The following is a 27,506-nucleotide window of genomic DNA, read 5'->3' as shown; positions in this document are numbered from 1 at the left end:
CTACTCACAGATTAAATACCATTCTTCCGGATCAGCTGCACTCCAATAAAATCCCATTCCATCGGATCAGCTACTCTCTGATTAAATCCTGTCCCACCGGATCAGCTACTCTCCGATTAAATCCCGTCCCTCCAGATCACATATTCTCCGATTAAATCCTTTCCTTCCAGATAAGGTATTCTCCACTTAAACAATTTCAATAAGGATCAGCTAATCTCCGATTAATTCCGGTCCCTCTGGATCTGCTAATCTCCGACGGAACCAATCCCTCCGTTCACCTACTCTCCGAATAAATCCCGTCCCTACAGATCAGCTACTCTCTGAACTAATCCTGTCCCTCCTGGTCAGATACAATTCAATTCAAACCAAACCCTCCAGATAATCTACTCTCTGATTAAATCCCGTCCCTCCAGATCAGCTGCACTCAAATTTACTCCCGTAAGCACCGGATCAGCTACTCTCCGGTTAAATCCCATCTGACCAGATCAGCTGCTCTCCAATTAAATCCCCTCCCTCCGGATCAGCTGCACTTCAATTAAATCCCATCCCGCCGAATCTGCTGCTCTCCGATTAAATCCCATCCCTCTGGACCTGCTGCACTCAGAATAAAAGCAGTCCCTCCGGATTAGCTACTCTCCGATTAAATCTTGTCCCTCTGGATGAGCTGCACTCCTATAAAATCCCGTCCAACCAGATCAGTTGCACTCCCATATAATCCAGTCCCACCGGATCAGTTACTCTGCGATTAACTCCCACCCCACCTGTACAGCTGCACTCAAATTAAAGCATGTCACCACCAGATCTTTTACTCTCCAAATAAATCCAACCGGATCAGCAACTCTCCGATTAAATCCCATCCCTCCGGATATGCTAGATTCTGATTTAATCCCTTCCCTCTGGATCAGCTACTCCCTGATTAAATCCCGTCTCACCAGATCAGCCAATCTCCGATTAAATCCAGTCTCTCCGGAGCAGCCAATGTCCGAATAAATCATGCCCCTCCGGGTCAGCTACTCTTCGATTGAATCCCGTCCTTCCAGATGACGTGTTCTCTGATTATGTCCCATCCCTCCGGTTTGCTACTCTCTGTTTAACTCAAATCCCGACAGATAAGCAGCTGTCTGCTTACATCCCAGAGGGACAGAATTCATTCAGAGAGTCGCTGATCTGGAGGAATTGCATTTAATCAGAGAACAGCTATTCTCCAATCCTTCCGGATCAGCTACGATGCAATTAAATCCTGTCCCACCGTATCAGCTGCACTCCAATTAAATCCTGTGGCACCGGATCAGCTTCTCTCCTATTAAATCCTGTCCCTCCGGAACAGCTACACTCCAACTGTATCGCATCACACCAAACCAGCTATTCTCCGATAAAATCCCGTCCCACTGAATCAGCTGCACTTCATAAAATCCCATTCCACCGGACCAGTTACTCTGCAATTAAATCCCATCCCACCCGATCAGCTGCAATTAAATTAAATCACGTCACCACCGGGTCAGCTACTCTCCACTTAAATCCCATCCCACAAGATCAGCTTCTTTCCGAATAAATCCCGTCCCACCAGATCAGCTATTCTCCGATTAAATCCCGTCCCTCTGGATCAGCTGCACTCCAATGAAATCCCGTCCATCCGGAACTGCTACTCTTTGATTAAATCACGTCCCTCCGGATCAGCTACACTGCGATTAAATTCCATCCCTCCTGATCAGATACACTCCGATTCAAACCAAAACCTCCGGATAATCTACTCTCCGATTTAATCCCATGCCTCCTTATCAGCTGCAATCAAATTAAATCCTGTTGCCACCGGATCAGCTACTCTCCGGTAAATACCATCCCACCGGATCAGCTACTATCCGATTAAATCCCGTCCCTCTGGTTCAGCTGCACTCCAATTAAATCCCGTACCTGCGCATCTGCTACTCTATGATTAAAAACCGTCCAAACAGATCAGCTAATCTCCGATTAAATCCAAACTGACCGGAACAGCAACACTCCGAATAAATCGAGTCTCACTGGATCAGCTACACTCCGATTAAATTGGGGCCCTCTGGATCAGCTGCACTCCAATTAAATCCCGTCGTACCTGATCAGCTACTTTCTGATTAATTCCCATCCCACTGGCTCAGCTACTCTCAGATTAAATCACTTCACTCCGGATGAGCAGCACTCCAATAAAATACAGGCCCACCGGATCAGCTACTCTCCGATTAAGTCCCGTCGCACCAGTTCAACTACTCTCCGATTAAATCGCGTCTCACCGGATCAGCTAATCTCCATTTAAATCACGTCCCTCCGGATCAGCTACTCTTCGATTGAATCCCGTCCCACGGAATCACGTTCTCTCCGATTATGTCCCGTCCCTCCAGATGAGCTACTCACAGATTAAATACCATTCCTCCGGATCAGCTGCACTCCAATAAAATCCCGTCGCATCGGATCAGCTACTCTCTGATTAAATCCCGTCCCACAGGATCAGCTACTCTCCGATTAAATCCCGTCCCTCCAGATCACATATTCTCCGATTAAATCCGATCCGTCCAGATAAGGTATTCTCCACTTAAACAATTTCCCTAAGGATCAGCTAATCTCCGATTAATTTCCGTCCCTCAAGATCTGCTAATCTCCGACGAAAACTCATCCCTCCGGTTCACCTACTCTCCGAACATATCCCGTCCCTACAGATCAGCTACTCTCTGAACTAATCCCGTCCCTCCTGATCAGATACACTCCGATTCAAACCAAACCCTCCAGATAATCTACTTTCCAATTAAATCCCGTCCCTCCAGATCAGCTGCACTCAAATTTACTCCCGTAAGCACCGGATCAGCTACTCTCCAGTTAAATCCCAGCCGACCAGATCAGCTGCACTTCAATTAAATCCCGTCCCGCCGAATCTGCTGCTCTCCGATTAAATCCCATCCCTCCGGACCTGCTGCACTCAGAATAAAAGCCGTCCCTCCGGATTAGCTACTCACCGATTAAATCTTGTCCCTCTGGATGAGCTGCACTCCGATAAAATCCCGTCCAACCAGATCAGTTGCACTCCCATATAATCCAGTCCCACCGGATCAGTTATTCTGCGATTAACTCCCACCCCACCAGTACAGCAGCACTCAAATTAAAGCATGTCGCCACCGGATCTTTTACTCTCCGAATAAATCCCGTCCAAACGGATCAGCTAATCTCCGATTAAATCCCATCCCTCCGGATATGCTAGATTCTGATTTAATCCCTTCCCTCTGATCAACTACTCCCTGATTAAATCCCGTCTCACCAGATCAGCCAATCTCCGATTAAATCCAGTCTCTCCGGAGCAGCCAATGTCCGAATAAATCATGCCCCTCCGGGTCAGCTACTCTTCGATTGAATCCCGTCCTTCCAGATGACGTGTTCTCTGATTATGTCCCATCCCTCCGGTTTGCTACTCTCTGTTTAAATCAAATCCCGACAGATAAGCAACTGTCTGCTTACATCCCAGAGGGACAGGATTCATTCAGAGAGTCGCTGATCTGGAGGAATTGCAATTAATCAGAGAACAGCTACTCTCCAATCCTTCCGGATCAGCTACGCTCCGATTAAATCCTGTCCCACCGTATCAGCTGCACTCCAATTAAATCCTGTGGCACCGGATCAGCTTCTCTCCTATTAAATCCTGTCCCTCCGGAACAGCTACACTCCGACTGTATCGCATCACTCCAAATCAGCTATTCTCCGATAAAATCCCGTCCCACCGGATCAGCTGCACTTCATAAAATCCCGTTCCACCGGACCAGTTACTCTGCAATTAAATCCCATCCCACCCGATCAGCTGCAATTAAATAAAATCTCGTCACCACCGGATCAGCTACTCTCCACTTAAATCCCATCCCACAAGATCAGCTTCTTTCCGAATAAATCCCGTCCCACCAGATCAGCTATTATCCAATTAAATCCCGTCCCTCTGGATCAGCTGCACTCCAATTAAATCCTGTCCCTCCGGATCTGCTACTCTTTGATTAAATCACGTCCCTCCGGATCAGCTACACTTCGATTAAATTCCATCCCTCCTGATCAGATACACTCCGATTCAAACCAAAACATCCGGATAATATAATCTCCGATTAAATCGCATCCCTCCTTCTCAGCTGCAATCAAATTAAATTCTGTTGCCACCGGATCAGCTAAACTCCAATTAATGCCAGTCTCACCGGATCAGCTACACTCCGATTAAATTCGGTCCCTCCAGTTCAGCTGCACTCCAATTAACTCCCGTTGCACCTGATCAGCTACTCTCTGATTAAATCCCACCCCACTGGCTCAGCTAATCTCCGATTAAATCCCGTCACTCGGATCAGCTTCACTCTGATAAAATTCCGTCCCACTGGATCAGCTACTCTCTGATTAAATCCCCTCCCACCCGATCACCTACTTTTCGATTAAATCCCGCCCCTCCGGATCAGCTACTCTTCCCCTCCCAGCGTATCTCGTTCTCTCCAATTATTTCCCGTCCCTCTGGTTCAGCTATTTTCCGATTTAAACCCATTCTTCCGGATCAGCTACTCTCCACTTAAATATCATCTCTCCGGATCCGCTGCACTCCAATAAAATCCACTCTCACCGGATCAGCTACACTCCGATTAAATCCGGTCCCTCCGGATCAGCTGCACTCCAATGAAATCCCGTTGCACCTGATAAGCTACTCGCTGATTAAATCCCATTCCACTGGCTCAGCTACTCTCCGAATAAATCGCTTCACTCCGGATGAGCAGCACTCCAATAAAATACAGTCCCGTTGCACCGGATCAACTACTCTCCGAATAAATCCCATCTCACCGGATCAGCTAATCTCCGATTAATTCCCGTCCCTCTGGATCAGCCGCTCCCTGAATAAATCCCGCAACTCCAGATCAGCTGCACTCAAATTTACTCCCGTAAGCACTGGATGAGCTACTCTCCCTTTAAATCCCATCCCACCGGATCAGCTACTCTCCGATTAAATCCCTTCCCTCCGGATCAGCTGCACTTCAATTTAATCCCGTCCCGCCGAATCTGCTATACTCAGAATGAAAGCCGTCCCTCCGGATTAGCTACTCTCTGATTAAATCTTGTCCCTCCGGATGAGCTGCACTCCGATAAAATCCCGTCCAACCAGATCAGCTGCACTCCCATATAATCCAGTCCCACCGGATCAGTTACTCTGCGATTAAATCCCACCACACCTGTACAGCTGCACTCAAATTAAAGCATGTCACCAGCTGATCAGCTACTCTGCGAATAAATCCCCTCCTTCCGGATCAGTTACTCTCCGGTTAAATCCCATCCCACCAGATCAGCTGCTCTCCAATTACAACCCATCTCACCCGATCAGCTACCCTCCAATTAAATGCCCTCCCTCCGGTTCAGCTGCACTTCAATTAAATCTCGTCCTGCTTAAACTGCTGCTCTCCGATTAAATCCCATCCCTCCAGACCTGCTACACTCAGAATAATAGTCCTCCCTCCGGATTAGCTACTCTCCGATTAAATCTTGTCCCTCCGGATCAACTGCACTCCAATTAAATCCCGTCCCTCCGGATATGCTAGATTCCGATTAAATCCCTTCCTTCTGGATCAGCTACTCCCTGATTAAATCCCGTCCCACCAGATCAGCCAATCTCCGATTAAATCCAGTCCCTCTGGATCTGCTACTCTCCGATGAAAACTCATCCTTCCGGTTCAGCTACTCTCCGAATAAATACCGTCCCAACAGATCAGCCGCTCCCTAAATAAATCCCGCAACTCCAGATCAGCTCCACGCAAATTTACTCCCTTAAGCACTGGATGAGCTACTCTCCATTTAAATCCCGTCCCACCAGATCAGCTGCTCTCCAATTACATCCCATCCCACCGGATCAGCTACTCTCCTATTAAATCCCTTCCCTCCGGATCAGCTGCACTTCAATTTAATCCCGTCTCGCCGAATCTGCTACACTCAGAATAAAAGCCGTCCCTCCGGATTAGCTACTCTCCGATTAAATCTTGTCCCTCCGGATGAGCTGCACTCCGATAAAATCCCGTCCAACCAGATCAGCTGCACTCCCATATAATCCAGTCCCACCGGATCAGTTACTCTGCGATTAAATCCCACCACACCTGTACAGCTGCACTCAAATTAAAGCGTGTCACCAGCGGATCAGCTACTCTGCGAATAAATCCCGTCCTTCCGGATCAGCTACTCTCCGGTTAAATCCCATCCCAGCAGATCAGCTGCTCTCCAATTACAACCCATCCCACCGGATCAGCTACCCTCCAATTAAATCCCCTCCCTCCGGATCAGCTGCACTTCAATTAAATCCCGTCCTGCTGAATCTGCTGCGCTCCGATTAAATCCCATCCCTCCGGACCTGCTACACTCAAAATAATAGTCCTCCCTCCGGATTAGCTACTCTCCAATTAAATCTTGTCCCTCCGGATCAACTGCACTCCAATTAAATCCCGTCCATCCGGATATGCTAGATTCCGATTAAATCCCTTCCCTCTGGATCAGTTACTCCCTGATTAAATCCCGTCCCACCAGATCAGCCAATCTCCGATTAAATCCAGTCTCTCCGGAGCAGCCAATGTCCGAATAAATCATGCCCCTCCACGTCAGCTACTCTTCGACTGAGTCCCGTCCTTCCGGATTCCGGATGACGTGTTCTCCGATTATGTCCCGTCCCTCCGGTTTGCTACTATCTGTTTAAATCAAATCCCGCCAGATAAGCAACTGTCTGATTACATCCCAGAGGGACGGGATTCAATCAGAGAGTCGCTGATCTGGAGGAATGGCATTTAATCAGAGAGCAGCTACTCTCCAATCGTTTTGGATCAGCTACGCTCCGATTAAATCCTGTCCCACAGTATCAGCTGCACTCCAATTAAATCCTGTCGCACCGGATCAGCTAGACACCGACTGTATCGCATCACTCCAAATGAGCTATTCTCCGATAAAATCCCGTCCTACCGGATCAGCTGCATTCCCATAAAATCCCGTCCCACCGGATCAGTTACTCTGCAATTAAGTCCCATCCCACCTGATCAGCTGCAATCAAATTAAATCACGTCGCCACCGGATCAGCTACTCTCTGCTTAAATCCCATCTCACAAGATCAGCTTCTCTCCGAATAAATCCCGTCCCACCAGATCAGCTATTCTCCGATTAAATCCCGTCACTCTGGATCAGCTGCACTCCAATTAAATCCCGTCCCTCCGGATCTGCTACTCTTTGATTAAATCATGTCCCTCCGGATCAGCTACACTGCGATTAAATTCCATCCCTCCTGATCAGATACACTCCGATTCAAACCAAAACCTCCGGATAATCAACTCTCTTATTAAATCCCATCCCTCCTTACCAGCTGCAATCAAATTAAATTCTGTTGCCACCGGATCAGCTACTCTCCGGTAAATCCCGTCCCATCGAATCAGCTATTCTCCGATTAAATCCCGTCCCTCTGGTTCAGATGCACTACAATTAAATCCCGTCCATGCGCATCTGCTACTATATGATTAAAACCCGTCCAAGCGGATCAGCTAATCTCCGATTAAATCCAGACGCATCGGATCAGCTAAACTCCTAATAAATCCAGTCTCACCGGATCAGCTACACTCCGATTAAATTGGGTCCCTCCGGATCAGCTGCACTCCAATTAAATCCCGTCGCACCTGATCAACTACTTTCTGATTAAATCCCATCCCACTGGCTCAGCTACTCTCAGATTAAATTACTTCACTTCGGATGAGCAGCACTCCAATAAAATACAGTCCCACCGGATCAACTACTCTCCGATTAAATCCTGTCTCACCGGATCAGCTAATCTCCAATTAAATCCCGTCCCTCCGGATCAGCTACTCTTCGATTGAATCCCGTCCCACGGAATCACGTTCTCTTTGATTATGTCCCGTCCCTCCGGATGAGCTACTCACAGATTAAATACCATTCCTCCGGATCAGCTGCACTCCAATAAAATTCCGTCCCATCGGATCAGCAACTCTCTGATTAAATCCCGTCCCTCCAGATCACATATTCTCCAATTAAATCCGATCCTTCCAGATAAGGTATTCTCCAGTTAAACAATTTCCCTAAGGATCATCTAATCTCCGATTAATTCCAGTCCCTCTGGATCTGCTAATCTCTGACGAAAACTCATCCCTCCGGTTCACCTACTCTCCGAATAAATACCGTCCCTCCAGATCAGCTGCTCCCTGAATAAATCCCGCACCTCCAGATCAGCTCCACACAAATTTACTCCCGTATGCATCGGATGAGCTACTCTCCATTTAAATCCCGTCCCACCAGATCAGCTGCTCACCAGTTACATCCCATCCCACCGGATCAGCTACTCTCCGATTAAATCCCTTCCCTCCGGATCAGCTGCACTTCAATTTAATCCCGTCCCTCAGAATCTGCTACACTCAGAATAAAAGCCGTCCCACCGGATTAGCTACTCTCCGATTAAATCTTGTCCCTCCGGATGAGCTGCACTCTGATAAAATCCCGTCCAACCAGATCAGCTGCACTCCCATATAATCCAGTCCCACCGGATCATTTACTCTGCGATTAAATCCCACCACACCTGTACAGCTGCACTCAAATTAAAGCATGTCACCACCGGATCAGCTACTCTGCGAATAAATCCCCTCCTTCCGGATCAGTTACTCTCCGGTTAAATCCCATCCCACCAGATCAGCTGCTCTCCAATTACAACCCATCCCACCGGATCAGCTACCCTCCAATTAAATGCCCTCCCTCCGGATCAGCTGCACTTCAATTAAATCCCGTCCTGCCGAATCTGCTGCTCTCCGATTAAATCCCATCTCTCCGGACCTGCTACACTCAGAATAATAGTCCTCCCTCCGGATTAGCTACTCTCCGATTAAATCTTGTCCCTCCGGATCAACTGCACTCCAATTAAATCCCGTCCCTCCGGATATGCTAGATTCCGATTAAATCCCTTCCCTCTGGATCAGCTACTCCCTGAGTAAATCCCGTCCCACCAGATCAGCCAATCTCCGATTAAATCCAGTCTCTCCGGAGCAGCAAATATCCGAATAAATCACGCCCCTCCGGGTCAGCTACTCTTCGATTGAGTGCCGTCCTTCCGGATGACGTGTACTCCGATTATGTCCCGTCCCTCCGGTTTGCTACTATTTGTTTAAATCAAACCCCGCCAGATAAGCAACTGTCTGATTACATCCCAGAGGGACGGGATTCAATCAGAGAGTCGCTGATCTGGAGGAATGGAATGGCATTTAATCAGAGAGCAGCTACTCTCCAATCGTTTTGGATTAAATCGCTCCGATTAAATCCTGTCCCACCGTATCAGCTGCACTCCAATTAAATCCTGTCGCACCGGATCAGCTAGACACCGACTGTATCGCATCACTCCAAATCAGCTATTCTCCGATAAAATCCCGTCCCACTGAATCAGCTGCACTCCCATAACATCCCGTCCCACCGGCTCAGTTACTCTGCAATTAAGTCCCATCCCATCCGATCAGCTGCAATCAAATTAAATCACGTCGCCACCGGATCAGATACTCTCCGGTTAAATCCCATCCCACAAGATCAGCTTCTCTCCGAATAAATCCCGTCCCACCAGATCAGCTATTCTCCGATTAAATCCCGTCCCTCTGGATCAGCTGCACTCCAATTAAATCCCGGCCCTCCGGATCTGCTACTCTTTGATTAAATCACGTCCCTCCGGATCAGCTACACTGCGATTAAATTCCATCCCTCCTTACCAGCTGCAAACAAATTAAATTCTGTTGCCACCGGATCAGCTACTCTCCGGTAAATCCCGTCCCATCGAATCAGCTATTCTCCGATTAAATCCCGTCCCTCTGGTTGAGCTGCACTTCAATTAAATCCCGCCCCGCCGAATCTGCTGCTCTCCGATTAAATCCCATCCCTCCGGACCTGCTGCGCTCAGAATAAAAGCCGTCCCTCGGATTAGCTACTCTCCGATTAAATCTTGTCCCTCTGGATGAGCTGCACTCCTATAAAATCCCGTCCAACCGGATCAGCTGCACTCCCATATAATCCAGTCCCACCGGATCAGTTATTCTGCGATTAAATCCCACCCCACCCGTAGAGCTGCACTCAAATTAAAGCATGTCACCAGCGGATCTTTTACTCTGCGAATAAATCCCGTCCAACCGGATCAGCTACTCTCCGATTAAATCCCATCCCTCCGGATATGCTAGATTCTGATTTAATCCCTTCCCTCTGGATCAGAGGGATCTGATTAAATCCCTGATTAAATCCCTGATTAAATCCCGTCTCACCAGATCAGCCAATCTCCGATTAAATCCAGTCTCTCCGGAGCAGCCAATGTCCGAATAAATCATGCCCCTCCGGGTCAGCTACTCTTCGATTGAATCCCGTCCTTCCAGATGACGTGTTCTCTGATTATGTCCCATCCCTCCGGTTTGCTACTCTTTGTTTAAATCAAATCCCGCCTGATAAACAACTGTCTGCTTACATCCCAGAGGGACAGGATTTATTCAGAGAGTCGCTGATCTGGAGGAATTGCAATTAATCAGAGAACAGCTACTCTCCTGTCCTTCCGGATCAGCTACGCTCCGATTAAATCCTGTCCCACCGTATCAGCTGCACTCCAATTAAATCCTGTGGCACCGGATCAGCTTCTCTCCTATTAAATCCTGTCCCTCCGGAACAGCTACACTCCGACTGTATCGCATCACTCCAAATCAGCTATTCTCCGATAAAATCCCGTCCCAATGAATCAGCTGCACTTAATAAAATACCGTTCCACCGGACCAGTTACTCTGCAATTAAATCCCATCCCTCCCGATCAGCTGCAATCAAATTAAATCTCGTCACCACCGGATCAGCTACTCTCCACTTAAATCCCATCCCACAAGATCAGCTTCTTTCCGAATAAATCCCGTCCCACCAGATCAGCTATTCTCCGATAAAATCCCGTCCCAATGAAGCAGCTGCACTCCAAATAAGTCCCGTCCCTCCGTATCTGCTACTCTTTGATTAAATTCCATCCCTCCCGATCAGCTGCAATCAAATAAAATCTCGTCACCACCGGATCAGCTACTCTCCACTTAAATCCCATCCCACAAGATCAGCTTCTTTCCGAATAAATCCCGTCCCACCAGGTCAGCTATTCTCCGATTAAATCCCGTCCCTCTGGATCAGCTGCACTCCAAATAAGTCCCGTCCCTCCGTATCTGCTACTCTTTGATTAAATTCCATCCCTCCAGATCAGATACACTCCGATTCAAACCAAAACCTCCGATAATCTACTCTCCGATTTAATCCCATCCCTTCTTATCAGCTGCAATCAAATTAAATCCTGTTGCCACCGGATCAGATACTCTCCGGTAAATACCATCCCATCGAATCAGCTATTCTCCGATTAAATCCCGTCCCTCTGGTTCAGCTGCACTCTAATTAAATCCCGTACCTGCGCATCTGCTACTCTATGATTAAAACCGTCCAAACGGATCAGCTAATCTCCGATTAAATCCAGACTCACTGGATCAGCTAAACTCCGAATAAATCGAGTCTCACTGGATCAGATACACTCCGATTAAATCGGGTCCCTCCATATCAGCTGCACTCCAATTAAATCCCGTCGCACCTGATCAGCTACTTTCTGATTAATTCCCATCCCACTGGCTCAGCTACTCTCCAATTGAATCACTTCACTCCGGATGAGCAGCACTCCAATAAAATACAGGCCCACCGGATCAGCTACTCTCCGATTAAATCCCGTCGCACCAGATCAACTGTTCTCCGATTAAATCCCGTCTCACCGGATCAGCTGCACTCCAGTAAAATCCCGTCGCATCGGATCAGCTACTCTCTGATTAAATCCCGTCCCACCGAATCAGCTACTCTCCGATTAAATCCCGTCCCTCCAGGTCACATATTCTCCGATTAAATCCGATCCTTCCAGATAAGGTATTCTCCACTTAAACAATTTCCCTAAGGATCAGCTAATCTCCGATTAATTCCCGTCCCTCAGGATCTGCTACTGTCCGATGAAAACTCATCCCTCCAGTTCACCTACTCTCTGAATAAATACCGTCCCTCCAGATCAGCTGCTCCCTGAATAAATCCCGCACCTCCAGATCAGCTGCACCCAAATTTACTCCCGTAAGCACCGGATGAGCTACTCTCCGGTTAAATCCCCTCCCTCCAGATCAGCTGCACTTCAATTAAATCCCGTCCCGCCGAATCTGCTACACTCAGAATAAAAGCCGTCCCTCCGGATTAGCTACTCTCCGATTAAATCTTGTCCCTCCGGATGAGCTGCACTCCGATAAAATCCCGTCCAACCAGATCAGCTGCACTCCCATATAATCCAGTCCCACCGGATCAGTTACTCTGCGATTAAAACCCACCACACCCGTACAGCTGCACTCAAATTAAAGCATGTCACCACCGGATCAGCTACTCTCCGAATAAAACCCGTCCTTCCGGATCAGCTACTCTCCTGCTAAATCCCATCCCACCAGATCAGCTGCTGTCCAATTACATCCCATCCCACCGGATCAGCTACCCTCCGATTAAATCCCCTCCCTCCGGATCAGCTGTTCTTCAATTAAATCCCGTCCCGGCGAATCTGCTGCTCTCTGATTAAATCCCCTCCCTCCAGATCAGCTGCACTTCAACTAAATCCCGTCCTGCCGAATCTGCTACACTCAGAATAAAAGCCGTCCCTCCGGATTAGCTACTCTCTGATTAAATCTTGTCCCTCCGGATGAGCTGCACTCCGATAAAATCCCATACAACCAGATCAGCTGCACTCCCATATAATCCACTCCCACTGCATCTGTTACTCAGCGAATAAATCCGACCCTACCCTTACAGCTGCACTCAAATTAAAGCATGTCAACATCGGATCAGTTACTCTCAGAATAAATCCCGTCCAACCGGATCACCTTCTCCCCGATTAAATCCCGTCCCTCCGGATTAGCTACACTCCAATTAAATCCCGTCCCTCCGGATATGCTAGATTCTGATTCCCTCTGGATCAGCGATTCCCTGATTAAATCCCTTCCCACCAGAGCAGCCAATCTCCGATTAAATCCAGTCTCTGATTACTCTCGGATTAAATCCAGTCGCATCGGATCAGCTACTCACTGATTAAATCCCGTCCCACCAAATCAGCTATTCTCCGATTAAATCCCGTCCCTCCAGATCACATATTCTCCTATTAAATCCGATCCTTCCAGGTAAGGTATTCTCCAGTTAAACAATTTCCCTAAGGATCAGCTAATCTCCGATTAATTCTCGTCCTCTGGATCTGCTACTCTCCGATGAAAACTCATCCCTCCGGTTCACCTACTCACCGAGCAAATTCCGTCCCTCCAGATCAGCTACTCTCTGAATAAATCCCGTCCCTCCGGATCAGAGACACTCCGATTCAAACCAAACCCTCTGGATAGTCTACTCTCCGATTAAATCCTGTCCCTCCGGATCAGCTGCACTCAAATTCACTCCCGTAAGCACAGGATCAGCTACTCTCCGGTTAAATCACTTCCCACCAGATCAGCTTGTCTCCAATTACATCCCATCCCACCGGATCAGCTACTCTCCGATTAAATCCCCTTCCTCTGGATCAGCTGCAATCCAGTTAAATCCCGTCCCGACGAATCTGCTGCTCTCCGATTACAACCCATCCCTCCGGATCTGCTGCACTCAGGATAAAAGCCATCCCTCCGGTTCAGCTACTCTCCGCTTAATTCTTGTCCACCCGGATCAGCTGCACTCCTGTATAATCCAGTCCGACCAGATCAGTTACTATGCGATTAAATCCCACCCCACCCTTACAGCTGCACTCAAATTAAAGCATGTCACCACCAGATCAGCTACTCTCCGAATAACTCCCGTTCAACCGGATCAGCCAATCTCCGATTAAATCCAATCTCTCCGGATCAGCCAATCTCTGAATAAATCCCGCCACTCCGGTTCAGCTACTCTTCGATTGAATCCCGTCCTTCCGGATGACGTTTTCTCCGATTGTGTCCCGTCCCTCCGGTTAGCTACTATCTGTTTAAATCAAATCCCACCAGATAAGCAACTGTCTGATTACATCCCAGAGGGACGGGATTCAATCAGAGAGTCGCTGATCTGGAGGAATGGCATTTAATCAGAGAGCAGCTACTCTCCAATCCTTCTGGATCAGCTAAACTCCGATTAAATCCTGTCCCAGCGTATCAGCTGCACTCCCATAAATATTGTGCCACCAGATCAGTTACTCTGCAATTAAATCCCAGCCCACCCAATCAGCTGCAATCAAATTAAATCACGTCGCCACCGGATCAGCTACTCTCTGCTTAAATCCCATCCCACAAGAACAGCTTCTTTCTGAATAAGTCCCGTCCCACCAGATCAGCTATTCTCCGATTAAATCCCGTCCCTCTGGATCAGCTGCACTCCAATTAAATCCCGTCCCTCCAGATCTGCTACTCTTTGATTAAATCACGTCCTTCCGGATCAGCTACACTGCGATTAAATTCCATCCCTCCTCATCAGATACACTCTGATTCAAACCAAACCCTCCGGATAATCTACTGTCTGATTAAATCCCATCCCTCCTCATCAGCTGCAATCAAATTAAATCCTGTTGCCAAATGATCAGCTACTCTCCAGTTAAATCCCGTCCCACCGAATCAGCTATTCTCCGATTAAATCCCGTCCCTGTGGTTCAGCTGCACTCTAATTAAATCCCGTCCTTGCGCATCTGCTGCTCTATGATTAAATCCCGTCCCTCCAGATCACCTAATCTCCGAATAAATCCAGACTCACCGGATCAGCTCCAGAACGATTAATTCCAGTCTCACCGTATCAGCTACACTCCGATTAAGTTTGGTCCCTCTGGATCAGCTGCACTCCAATTAAATCCCGTTGCACCTGATCAGCTACTCTCTGATTAAATCCCATCCCACTGGCTCAGCTACTCTCCGCATAAATCCCGACCCTCCGGATCAGCTGCACTTAAATTCGTTCCCGTAAGCATAGGATCAGCTACTCTCCGGTTAAATCCTTTCCACTAGATCAGCTGCTCTCCAATTACATCCCATCCCAAGGGATCAGGTACTCTCCGATTAAATCCCCTCCCTCCGGATCAGCTGCAATCCAGTTAAATCCCGTCCCGCCGAATCTGCTGCTCTCCGATTACAACCAATCCCTCCAGATCTGCTACACTCAGTATACAAGCCATCCCACCGGTTCAGCTACTCTCCGATTAAATCTTGTCCCTCCGGATGAGCTGTACTCCGATAAAATCTCGTCCAACCTGATCAGCTGCACTCCTGTATAATCCAGTCCGACCGGATCAGTTACTCTGCGATTAAATCCCACCCCACCCGTACAGCTGCACTCAAATTAAAGCATTTCACCACCAGATCAGCTACTCTCCAAATAAATCCCGTCCAACCGGATCAGATAATTTGCGATTAAATCCAATCTCTCCGGAAGAGCCAATCTCCGAATAAATCCCGCCCCTCCGGGTCAACTACTCTTCGAATGAATCCCGTCCCACCGGATCAGCTACTCTCCGATTAAATCCCATCCCTCCAGATCACATATTCTCCAATTAAATCCGATCCTTCCAGGTAAGGTATTCTCCAGTTAAACAATTTCCCTAAGGATCAGCTAATCTCTGATTAATTCCCATCCCTCTGGATCTGCTACTCTCCGATGAAAACTCATCCCTCCGGTTCACCTACACTTTGAATAAATCCGGTCCCTTCAGATCAGCTACTCTCTGAATAAATTCCATTTCTCCGGATCAGATACACTCCGATTCTACCCAAACCCTCCGGATAATCTACTCTCCTATTAAATCCTGTCCCTCCGGATCAGCTGCACTCAAATCTACTCCCGTAAGCAACGGATCAGCTACTCTCCGGTTAAATCAGTCCCCACCAGATCAGCTGCTCTCCAATTACATCCCATCCCACCGGATCAGCTACTCTCCGATTAAATGCCCTCCCTCCGGATCAGCTGCACTTCAATTAAATCCCGTCCCACTGAATCTGCTGTTCTCCGATTAAATCCCATCACCCCGGATCTGCTACACTTAGAATAAAAGCCGTCCGTCCGGTTCAGCTACTCTCCGATTAAATCTTCCCCCTCCAGATGAGCTGCACTCCGATAAAATCCCGTCCAACCGGATCAGCTGCACTCCTGTATAATCCAGACCCACCGGATCAGTTACTCTGTGAATAAATCCCACCCCACCCGTTCAGCTTCACTCAAATTAAAGCATGTCACCACCGGATCTGCTACTCTCCGAATAAATCCCATCCAATCGGATCAGCTACTCTCCAATTAAATCCCGTCCCTCCGGATCAGCTGCACTCAAATTAAATCCAGTCCCTCCGGATATGCTAGATTCTGATTAAATCCCATCACTCTGGATCAGCTACTCCCTAATTAAATCCAGGCCCACCAGATCAGCCAATTTCCGATTAAATCCAGTCTCTCCGGATCAGCCAATCTCCGAATATATCCCGCCCTTCCGGGTCAGCATCTGTTCGATTGAATCCCGTCCTACCGGATGACGTGTTCTCCGATTATGTCCCGTCCCTCCGGGTAACTACTACCTGTTTAAATCAAATCCCGCCAGATAAGCTACTGTCTGATTAAATCTCAGAGGGAGGGGATTCAATCAGAGAGTCGCTGATCTGGAGGAATGGCATTTAATCAGACAGCAGCTACTCTCCAATTCTTCTGGATCAGCTACGCTCCGATTTAATCCTGTCCCACCGTATCAGCTGCACTCAATTAAATCCTGTAGCACCGGATCCGCTTCTCTCCTATTAAATCCTGTCCCTCCGGAACAGCTAGACTCCGACTGTATCGCATCACTCCAAATCAGCTATTGTCCGATAAAATCACATCCCACCATATCAGCTGCACTCCCATAATATCCAGTCCCACAAGATCAGCTTCTCTCCGAATAAATCCCGTCCCACCAGATCAGCTATTCTCTGATTAAATCCCGTCCGTCTGGTTCAGCTGCACTCCAATTAAATCCCGTCCCACCGGATCACGTTCTCTCCGATTATGTCCCGTCCCTCTGGTTCAGCTACTTTCCGATTTAAACCCATTCTTCCGGATCAGCTACACTGCGATTAAATTCCATCCCTCCTGATCACATACGCTCCGATTCAAACCAAACCCTCCAGATAATCTATTCTCCGATTAAATCCCATCCCTCCTTATCAGCTGCAATCAAATTAAATTCTGTTGCCACCGGATCAGCTATTCTCCGGTTAAATCCCGTCCCACCGAATCAGCTATTCTCCGATTAAATCCAGTCTCACCGGATCAGCTACACTCCAATTAAATCCGGTTCCTCCGGATCAGCTGCACTCCAAATTAATTCCGTCGCACCTGATCAGCTACTCTCTGATTAAATCCCATCCCAATGATTCAGCTACTCTCCGATTAAATCCCGTCCCACCGGATCAGCTAATCTTCGATTAAATCCGGTCTCCCCGGATCAGCAAATCTCAAATTAAATACCGTCCCTCCGGATCAGCTGCACTCCGATAAAATCCTGTCACACCTGATCCGCTACTCTCTGAACAAATCCCATCCCAGTGGCTCAGCTAATCTCCGATAAAATCCCGTCACTCCGGATTAGCTGCACTCCAATATAATACAGTCCTACCGGAGCTGTTACTCTCCAATTAAATCCCGTTGCTCCGGATGAGCTACTCTCCGATTAAATCCCGTCTCCCCAGATCAGCTACTTTCCGATTAAATCCTGTCCCTCCAGATCACATATTCTCCGATTAAGTCCCATCCTTCCAGGTAAGGTATTCTCCAGTTAAACCGCTTCCCTAAGGATCAGCTACTCTGCGATTACTACCCGTCCCTGTGGATCTGCTACACTCCAATGAAAACTCATCACTCCGGTTCGCCTACTCTCCGAATAAATCCCCTCCCTCCAGATCAGATACTCTCTGAATAAGTCCAGTCCATCAGGATCAGATAGACTCCGATTCAAACCAATCCTTCGGATAATCTACTCTCTGATTAAATCCCGTCCCTCCGGATCATCTGCACTCAAATTTACTCCCGCCAGCACCGGATCAGCTACGCTCCATTTAAATCCCGTCCCACCAGGTCAGCTGCTCTCCAATTAGATCCCATCCCACCGGATCAGCTACTCTCCGATTAAATCCCCTACATCCGGGTCAGCTGCACTCCAATTAAATCCCGTCCCGAATGATCTACTGCTCTCTGATTAAATCACATCCCTCCGGTTCTGCTACACACAGAATATAACCCGTCCCTCCGGTTCAGCTACTCTCCGATTAAATCTTGTCCCTCCGGATGAGCTGCACTCTGATAACATCCCGTGCAACCGGATCAGCTGCACTTCCATAAAATCCAGTCCCACCGGATCAATTCCTCTGAGATTAAATCCAGCCCCTTCCGAACAGCTGCACTCAAATTAAAACATGTCACCACCGGATCAGCTACTCTCCGAATAAATCCCGTCCAACCGGATCAGCTACTCTCCGATTAAATCCCATCCCTCCTCATCAGCTGCACTCCGATTAAATCCAGTCTCTCCGGATCAGCCAATCTCCGAATAAATCCTGCCCTCCGGGTCAGCTAGTCTTCGATTGAATCCCGTCCCTCCGGATGACGTGTTCTCCGATTATGTCCCATCCCTACGGTGAGCTACTATCTGTTTAAATCAAATCCTGCCAGAAAAGCTACTGTCTGATTAAATCCCAGAGGGATGGGATTCAATCCGAGAGTCGCTGATCTGGAGGGATGGCATTTAATCGGAGAGTAGCCACTCTCCGATGCTTCCGGATCAGCTACTATCCGATTAAATCCTATCCCACCATATCAGCTGGATTCCAATTAAATCCTGTTGCACCGGATCAGCTACTCTCCTTTTAAATCTTGTCTCTACGGATCAGCTACACTCAGAATAAAACCAGTCCCTCTAGATCAGCTACACTGCGATTAAATTCGATCTCTCCTGATCACTTACACTCTGATTCAAACCAAACCCTCCAGATAATCTACTCTCCAATTAAATCCCATCCCTCCTTATCAACTGCTATCAAATTAAATCCTGTTGCCACCGGATCAGCTACTCTCCGGTTAAATCCCGTCCCTCCGAATCAGCTATTCTCCGAATAAATCCAGACTCACCGGATCAGTTACACTCCGATTAAATCCAGTCTCACCGGATCAGCTACTCTCCAATTAAATCCAGTTCCTCCGGATCAGCTGCGCTCCAAATTAATCCTGTCGCAGCTGATCAGCTACTCCCTGATTAAATCCCATCCCAATGGCTCAGCTACTCTCCGAGTAAATCCCGTCACTCCGGATCAGCTTCACTCCGATAAAATCCCTTCCCACTGGATCAGCTACTCTCCGATTAAATCCCGTCCCACCGGATCAGCTAATCTTCGATTAAATCCGGTCTCCCTGGATCAGCTAATGTCCAATTAAATTCCGCCCCTCCGGATCAGCTACTCTTCGATTGAATCCCGTCCAACCAGATCACGTTCTCTCCGATTATGTCCCGTCCCTCTGGTTCAGCTACTTTCCGATTTAAACCCATTCTTCCGGATCAGCTACTCTCCAATTAAATACCGTCCCTCCAGATCAGTTGCACTCCGATAAAATCCGGTCGCACCTGATCTGCTACTCTCTGAATACATCCCATCCCATTGGCTCAGCTAATCTCCTATTAAATCCCGTCACTCCGGTAAGTTGCACTCCAATATAATACAGTCCCACCGGATCTGTTCCCTCCGATTAAATCCCGTCGCACCGGATCAGTTACTCTCCGATTAAATCCCGTCCCACCGGATAAGCCAATCTCCGATTAAATCCAGTCTCGCCGGATCAGCCAATCTCCGAATAAATCCCGCCCCTCCGGTTTAGCTAGTCTTCAATTGAATCGCATCCCTCCAGGTGACATGTTCTCTGATTATGTCCCGTCCCTCCGGTTAGCTACCATCTGTTTAAATCAAATTCCGTCAGATAAGCTACTGTCTGATTAAATCCCAGAGGGACCGGATTCAATCAGAGAGTCGCAGATCTGCAAGGATGGCATTTAATCGGAGAGCAGCTGATTTCTGATCCTTCGGGATCAGCTACTCTCCGATTAAAACCTCTCCCACCGTATCAGCTGCACTCCAATTAAATCCTGCCCCTCCGGAACAGCTAGTCTCCGAATGTATCGCATCACTCCAAATCAGCTACTCTTCGATTAAATCCCATCCGTCCTGATCAGCTGCACTCAGAATAAAACCCGTCCCTCCGGGTCAGCTGCACTTCGATTGAATCCCGTCCCACTGGATCACGTTCTCTCCGATTATGTCCCGTCCCTCCGGATGAGCTACTCATCGATTAAATACTGTCCCTCCGGATCAGCTGCACTCCAATAAAATCTTGTCCCACCAGATCAGCTGCTCTCCCATAAAATAAGGTCCCAACGGATCAGCGACTCTGCGATTTAATCCCATCCAACCCGATCAGCTGCACTCAAATGAAAATACGACGCCACTGGATCAGCTAATCTCCAGTTAAATCCCGTCCCACCAGATCAGCTACTCTCGGATTAAATCCCGTCCCATCGGATCTTCTACTCTCTGATTAAATCCCGTCCCAATGGATCAGCTACTTTCCGATTAAATCCAGTCCCTCCAAATGTCATATTCTGCGATTAACGCCCATCCTTCCAGGTAAGGTATTCTCCAGTTAAACCATTTCCCTGTGGATCAGCTACTCTCCGATTACTACCCGTCCCTGTGGATCTGCTACTCTCCGATGAAAACTCATCCCTCCGGTTTGCCTACTGTCCGAATAAATCCCGTCCCTCCAGATCAGTTACTCTCTGAATAAATCCCGTCCATCCGGATCAGATAGACTCCGATTCAAACCAACCCCTCCGGATAATCTACTCTCTGATTAAATCCCGTCCCTCCGGATCATCTGCACTCAAATTTACTCCCGTCAGCACCGGATCAGCTGCTCTCCATTTAAATCCCGTCCCACCAGATCAGCTGCTCTCCAATTAGATCCCATCCCACCGGATCAGCTACTCTCCGATTAAATCCCCTACCTCCGGATCAGCTGCACTCCAATTAAATCCCGTCCCGAAGGATCTACTGCTCTCTGTTTAAATCCCATCACTCCGGTTCTGCCACACACAGAATATAACCCGTCCCTCCGGTTCAGCTACTCTCCGATTAAATCTTGTCCCTCCGGATGAGCTGCATTCCGATAACATCCCGTGCAAACAGATCAGCTGCACTTCATTAAATTCCAGTCCCACCGGATCATTTACTCTGCGATTAAATCCAGCCCCACCCGAACAGCTGCACTCAAATTAAAACATGTCACCACCGGATCAGCTACTCTCCGAATAAATCCCGTCCAACCGGATCAGTTGCACTCCAATTAAATCCCGTCCCTCCAGATCTGTTAGACTTTGATTAAATCCCTTCCCTCTGGATCAGTTACTCCTTGGTTAAATTCCGGCCCACCGGATCTGCCAATCTCCGATTAAATCCAGTCTCTCCGGATCAGCCAATCTCCGAATTACTCCTGGCCCTCCGGGTCAGCTAGTCGTCGATTGAATCCCGTCCCTCCGGAAGACGTGTTTTCCGATTTTGTCCCATCCCTACGGTTAGCTACTATCTGTTTAAATCAAATCTCGCCAGAAAAGCTACTGTCTGATTAATTTACAGAGGGACAGGATTCAATCGGAGAGTCGCTGATCTGGAGGGATGGCATTTAATCGGAGAGCAGCTAATCTCCGATCCTTCCGGATCAGCTCCTATCCGATTAAATCCTGTCCCACCATATCAGTTGCTTTCCAATTAAATCCTGTCGCACCGGATCAGCTACTCTCCTTTTAAATCCTGTCCCTCCGGATCAGCTACACTGCGATTAAATGCCATCCCTCCTGATCACATACACTCCGATTCAAACCAAAACCTCCAGATAATCTATTCTCCGATTAAATCACGTCCCTCCTTATCAGCTGCAATCAAAATAAATCCTGTTGCCACCTGATCAGCTACTCTCCGGTTAAATCCCGTCCCACCGAATCAGCTATTCTCCGATTAAATCTCGTCCCTCTGGTTCAACTGCACTCCAATTAAATCCCGTCCCTGCGCATCTGCTACTCTCTGATTAAATCCCATCCCACCGGATCAGCTAAGCTCCGATTAAATCCAGACTCACCGGATCATCTACACTCCAAATAATTCCAGTCTCACCGGATCAGCTACACTCCAATTAAATCCGGTTCCTCCGGATCAGCTGCACTCCAAATTAATCCCGTCGCACCTGATCCACTAATCTCTGAATACATCCCATCCCATTGACTCAGCTAATCTCTTATTAAATCCCGTCACTCCGGTTAGTTGCACTCCAATATAATACAGTCCCACCGGATCTGTTCCCTCCGATTAAATCCCATCGCACCGGATCAGTTACTCTCCGATTAAATCAGGTCTCACCGGATCAGCTAATCTCCAAATAAAACCCGTCCCTCCGGATCAGCTACTCTTTGATTGAATCCCGTCCCACTGGATCACGTTCTCTCCGATTATGTCCCGTCCCTCCGGATGAACTACTCATTGGTTAAATACCGTCCCTCCGGATCAGCTGCACTCCAATAAAATCCCGTCCCATCAGATCAGCTGCTCTCCCATAAAATAACGTCCAACCGGATCAGCTACTCTGCGATTTAATCCCGTTCCACCCGATCAGCTGCAGTCAAATTAAAACACGTCGCCACTGCATCAGCTAATCTCCAGTTAAATCCAGTCCCACCGGATCAGCTACTCTCCGATTAATTCCCGTCCCTCTGGATCCGCTAGTCTCCGATGAAAACTCATCCTTCCGCTTCGCCTACTGTCCGAATAAATCCCGCCCCTCCAGATCAGTTACTCTCTGAATAAATCCCGTCCATCCGGATCAGATAGACTCCGATTCAATCCAAACCCTCCGGACAATCTACTCGCCGATTAAATCCCGTCCCTCCGGATGACGTGTTCTATGATTATCTCCCATCCCTCCGGTTAACTACTATCTGTTTAAATCAAATCCCGCCAGATAAGCTGCTTTCTGATTAAATCCCAGAGGGATGGGATTCATTCAGAGAGTCGCTGATCTGGAGTGATGGCATTTAATCCGAGAGCAGCTACTCTCCGATCCTTTCCGATCAGCTACTATCCGATTAAATCCCGTCCCACTGTATCAGCTGCTCTCCAATTAAATCCCTTCGCACCGGATCAGCTACTCTGCTATTAAATCTATTCCCTCCAGAACAGCTAGTCTCCGAATGAATCGCATCACTCCAAATCAGCTACTCTCTGATTAAATCCCATCCCTCTGGATCAGCTGCACTCAGAATAAAACTCGTCCCTCCAGATCAGTTGCACTGCGTTAAAATCCCATCCCACCCGATCAACTGCACTCCCATAAAATCCAGTCCCACCGGATCAGTTACTATGCGATTAAATCCCATCCCACCTGATCAGCTGCAACCAAATTAAATCACGTCGCCACCAGATCAGCTACTCTCCGATTAAATCCCTTCCCTCTGGATCAGCTACTCCCTGATTAAATCCCGTCCCACTGCATCAGCCTATCTCCGATTAAATCCAGTCTCACCGGATAAGCCAATCTCCGAATAAATCCCGCGCCTCCGGGTCAGCTGCTCTTCGATTGAATCCCGTCCCTCCAGATGACGTGTTCTCTGATTATGTCCCGTCCCTCCGGTTAGCTACAATCTGTTTAAATCAAATCCCGCCAGATAAGCTACTGTCTGATTAAATCCCAGAGGGACGGGATTCAATCAGAGAGTCGCTGATCTGGAGGAACTCAGAATAAAACCTGTCCCTCCAGATCAGTTGCACTACGTTAAAATCCCATCCCACCGGATCAGCTGCACTCCCATAAAATCCCGTCCCACCGGATCAGTTACTCTGCAATTAAATCCCATCGCACCTGATCAGCTGCAATCAAATTATATCACGTCGCCACTGGATCAGCTACTATCCGGTTAAATTCCGTCCCACAAGATCAGCTTCTCTCCGAATAAATCCCGTCCCACCAGATCAGCTACTCTCCGATTAAATCCCAACACTCTGGATCAGCTGCTCTCCGATTAAATCCCGTCCCTGCGGATCTGCTACTCTCCGATTGAATCACCGAATACATACCGTCAATCCGGATCAGCTGCACTCCGATAAAATCCCATCCCACAGGATCAGCTGCACTCCAATTAAATCCCGTCGTACCGGTTCAGCTACTCTCCTATTAGATCCTGTCCCTCCGGAACAGCTAGTCTCTGAATGTATCGCATCACTCCAAATCAGCTACTCTCCGATTAAATTCCATCCCCCTGGATCAGCTACGCACAGAATAAAACCTGTCCCTCTGGATCAGCTGCACTTCGATAAAATGCCATCCCAACGGATCAGCTGCACTCCCATAAAATCCCGTCCCACTGGATCAGCTACTCTGCAAATAAATCCCATCCCACCTGATCAGCTGCAATCAAATTATATCACGTCACCACCGGATCAGCTCCTCTCCGGTTAAATCTCGTCCCACAAGATCAGCTACTTTCCAGTTAAATCCAGTCCCACTGAATCAGCTATTCTCCGAATAAATCCTGTCCCTCCGGATCAGCTCTATTCCAATTAAATCCCATCCCTGCGCATCTGCTACTCTCTGATTAAATCCCGCCCCACCGGATCAGCTACTCTCCGATTAAATCCCATTCTTCCGTTCTGCTATGCTCTGAATAAAACCTGTCCCTCAGGATCAGATATCCTCTGATTAAATCCGATCCCTCTGGATCAGCTGCACTCCAACTAAATCCCGTCGCACCTGATCTGCTACCGTCTGATTAAATCCTCTCCCACTGGCTCAGCTACTCTCTGATTATATTGCATCACTCTGGATTTGCTGCACTCCAATAAAATACAGCCACACCGGATCAGCAACTCTCCGATTAAATCCTGTCCCACTTGATCAGCTACCCTCCGATTTAATCCAGTCTCACCGGATCAGCTTATCTCCAATTAAATCACACCCCTCTGGATCAGCTACTCTTCGATTGAATGCCGTCCCACCGGATCACGTTCTCTCCGCTTAGGTCCCGTCCCTACGGTTCAGCTATTCTCCAATTGAATCCCATCCTTCCGGATCAGCTACTCACCGATTAAATCCCGTCAATCGGATCAGCTGCACTCTGATAAAATCCCATACCACAGGATCAGCTGCACTCCCATAAAATCTTGTCCCACCGGATCAGCTACTCTCCGATAAAATCTCGTCTTCTGGATCAGCTGCACTCCAATTAAATCCCGTCCCACCGGATCTGCTACACTCTGATTAAATCCCCTCCCACCAGATCATCTAGGCTCCGACTAAATATAATCTCAACTGATCAGCTACTCTCCGATTATGTCCCGTCCCACCGGTTCAGCTACTCTCTGTTGAATTCCCATCTCGCCAGATACGCTACTCTCTGATTAAATCCCAGAGGGACGGGATTCAATCAGAGAGTAGCTGATCCGGAGGTACGGCATTTAATTGGAGAGTAGCTATTCTCCGATCCTTCCACATCAGCAACTCCCGGATTAAATCCCGTCCCTCCAGATCAGCTACTCTTCGATTGAATCCCTTCGTTCCAGATCAGCCATTCTCCGATGATATCCCATCCCTCCGGATCTGCTATGCTCTGAATAAAATCCGTCCCTCCGGATCAGCTAATCTCCGATTAAATCCCGTCCCTCCGGATAAGCTGCATTCCGATAAAGTCCCGTTCCAGTGGAACAGTTACTCTCCAATTAAATCCATTACCTCCGGATCAGCTACTCTTCGATTGAATCCCGTCCCTCCGGATCACGTGCTCTCTGATTATGTCCCCTCCCTCCGGTTATCCTAAAATCCGTTTAAATCCCGTCCCTCCAGATAAGCTACTACCTGAAAAAATTCCGGAGGGACGGGATTCAATCAGAGAGTAGCTCATCCAGAGGGACGGCATTAATCAGAGTTTAGCTGCTCTCTGATTGAATCCCATCCTTCCGAATCAGTTACTCTCCGATTGAATCCCATCGATCCAGATCAGCTACTCTCCGATTAAATTCCATCCCTCCGGTTCTGCTACGCTCCGATTAAATCCCGTCTCTCTGGATCTGCTACTCTGATTAAATCCTTTCCCTCCAGATCAGCTACTCTCTGATTGAATCCCATCATTCCAGCTCAGCTACTCTCCAATTAAATCCCGTCCCTCCAGATAAGCTGCACTCCGATAAAATCCCGTTCCAGCGGATCAGTTACTCTCCGTTTAAATCCATCCGCTCCAGATCAGCTACTCTTCGATTGAATCCCGTCCCTCCGGATCATGTGCTCTCTGATTATGTCCCATCCCTCCAGTTCAGCTACTATCCGTTTAAATCCCATACCTCTGGATAAGCTACTCTCTGATTAAAACCCAGAGGGAAGAGATACAATCAGAGATTTGCTGATCAGGGGGGATGGCATTTTATCAGAGATTAGATAATCTCCGATTGAATCCCATCCTTTCGGATCAGCTACTCTCTGATGGAATCCCAACGCTCCAGATCAGCTACTCGCCAATTAAATCCCATCCCTCTGGATCTGCTATGCTCCGAATAAAACCCGCCCTACCAGATCAGCAACTCTCCAATTATTTCTGGTCCCACTCGATCGGCTGCAGTCCAAATAAATTCCGGTGCAACTGATCAGCTACTATCTGATTAAATCCCATCACACTGGCTCAGCTACTCTCTGATTAAATTCCAACCCTCTGGATCAGCTGCACTCCAATAAATCCCGTCCCACCGGATCAGCTACTCTCCGATTAAATTCCGTCCCACCAGATCAGTCACTCTCTGAATAAATCCCGCCCCTGCAGATCAGCTACTCTTCGATTGAATCCCGCCCCTCCGGATCACGTTCTCTCTGATTATGTCCCGTCCCTCCGTCCGGATCAGTTGCACTCCAATTAAATCCTGTCCCACCAGCAAAGCTACTCTCGGATTAAATCCTTTCCCTCCGGATCTGCTCTCACCAATTAAATCACGTCCCACCGGATACCGTGCTCTCCGATTATATTCCGTCCCCCCGGTTCAGCTACTCTCCGATTGAATCTCATCCTTCCGGATTAGCTGCACTGCAATTAAACCCCATCGCACTGGATCAGCTACTCTCCGATTAAATCCCGTCCCTCCAGTTGAGCTTCTCTCCAATTAAATCCAATCCCTCTGGAGCTGCTAAGCTCTGAATAAAACCCGTCATTCCGGATCAGTTGCTCTCTGATTAACTCAGGTCCCTCTGGATCAGCTGCACTCCAATTACATCGCGTCACACCGGATCAGCTATTCTCTGATTAAATCCCGTACCATCGGTTCAGCTACTCTCTGCCGAATTGCATATCTCCAGATCAGCTACTCTCCAATTAAATCCCGCCCCTC

This window comes from Carcharodon carcharias, chromosome 12, assembly GCF_017639515.1.
Source record: "Carcharodon carcharias isolate sCarCar2 chromosome 12, sCarCar2.pri, whole genome shotgun sequence".
Lineage (NCBI taxonomy): Eukaryota > Metazoa > Chordata > Chondrichthyes > Lamniformes > Lamnidae > Carcharodon > Carcharodon carcharias.
This window is presented reverse-complemented; position numbering follows the sequence as displayed.